Raw genomic sequence first — 1,852 nt, 5'->3', positions numbered from 1 at the left:
CCCGCCGCGGGGCCCACGGACACGCGCCGGCCCGGCAACCCCCCCACCCCTCGCCGCGGGCGCCCGCACAACAACACACCCGCGCGCACGGCGGGGCGGGGCGGGCAGGGCGCGCGGCCGGAGAGCTGGCCTGGGGAGAGCCCTGCCTGCGCCCAGCAACGGGGTCCCGGAATCCTGCGGGGCTTGAGGACTCAAGCTCTTTGGGGCCGGCGACTGGCCCGGGGGTGCGCGGCGGCTCCGCGCGTCCCGACCCTTGGGTGCCACCTGCGGGGGCGAGTACGGGCCAACCCTCACCCTCCGAGCCCTTCGTGGCCCTCCCATCTCCGGCGCACCTGCTGGCTGCCAGGCCCAGAAACCCCCCTCAGTGCCCCCTTCCCCGCAGAGCCGAGGAACAAGTAAACCACCAGATCATTTCAGAGAGTGACAAGTGCGATGGAAGTTCAGGAGGGCCACGTGATGGTGACCTTGGGAGGGTGGTGGTGGTGTGGCTTCTGAGCACAGGACTCTTGACAGGAGACCCCAGAGGGTGAGGATGGGCGGAGTTATGCAGGACGGAGGGGGCACAGGTCTCTAGGTTTTGCAGTCTTGAGCCTGGTGAGTTCCCTCTGGAACACCCTGGGGGCAGGTGGTCGTGGCCACTTTGCAGAGACCAGGCCGGGAGAGGGGCCGGGGTGGGGCGTGGAGGGATGGTGTGCAGGGCTGTCTCCTGGAGACTGGAGATGCCAGGACTCCCAGCAGGCTCAGAGTGGAGAATGGAGGCTAATGGTACCCATCCTGGGGTCTCCTGGGAGCAGAGACTGTGGAGGGATCAGGTGTGGGAGAACAGAGAGGGCTCTTCACGTTAGGGAAAGAGCCTTAAGGAAGCCCTCGAGAGAAATGAAAACAGCTGGTGTTTGCAGCATTTTGATGGGAAACAGGACCCAGTGGGGCTGGCGTGAGGTGCGGGCAGCTGAAGGGGAGGAGCCACGCTGGCCGGAGCCTGGCTGTTTGGGAGCTGGGCGGCCGCCCTTGCTGTGTGCAGGGCACGGGATCCAGCTTGCGGAGGCTGGGGTGAAGGCCGACATCCCGTGCGGCGGGGGCTGAGGAATCACAGTCTTGCCCTAGTGTGGACTCTGGTCAAAGCAGGGAGCTTGGCGTGGGCAGTCAGAATGGGATGCATGAAGACCTTTGGGGTGACTGGGACAGCGTTGTCCGATTACAGTCACTTCTCATGTGCAGGTCCAGCAGGCTGGCCTTCCAGGTCAGGCTCCACACATGCGGACCCCGGTGTGGACGGTGCGTGACCAGTAGGGCGTGTCTGCCCCTCGGCAGGGGCCGGGGCCTCAGGGAGAGAGCAAGTCCTGCCCTCAGCAGGGCAAGAGAAGATGCTGTGCCTTGGAAGAATCTGAGCAAAGAAAACCGGGCACTACGAGAGTAGAAGCCCCGAGGACCTGTGGGCTCTGCTCACGTCCCACCTCCGTCGTCCCTCCCTGTGCCAGCTGGCTGCTCTCTCTGCCACGGCTGATGGGCAGCTCGTGTTCTCCCCACAGTCCAGGGGGATCACTTTACAGTGTAGACACAGCCTCCGCGCTCCCAGGGCTCTGTCTGCCCTTCGCTGCGGCCCGAGAAAGCCGGACTGTCCAGCACTGCTGGCCGCAGCTTTGCCGGATACCTGGTCCCTTGCTCTTGGAACTTCGGCCACGCAGGCTTTCCTCCAGGGCCACGTTCCTCACCTAGGGCATCATCTCACCTGAAGCACCCCTCACCGGGAGCACTCCTCGTCCTGATGCCTGGACACGGAGCCGTGTCCCCAGTCCAGACTGCGGGAGCTTTCCAGTCTTTAGTCAGGGGAGGGTGAGGAGCAAAGGCTGCT

The sequence above is a fragment of the Ailuropoda melanoleuca genome, chromosome 10 (genome assembly GCF_002007445.2).
Source record: "Ailuropoda melanoleuca isolate Jingjing chromosome 10, ASM200744v2, whole genome shotgun sequence".
Taxonomy (NCBI): domain Eukaryota; kingdom Metazoa; phylum Chordata; class Mammalia; order Carnivora; family Ursidae; genus Ailuropoda; species Ailuropoda melanoleuca.
The sequence above is the reverse complement of the archived record's forward strand: the minus strand, read 5'-3'. Positions refer to the sequence as shown.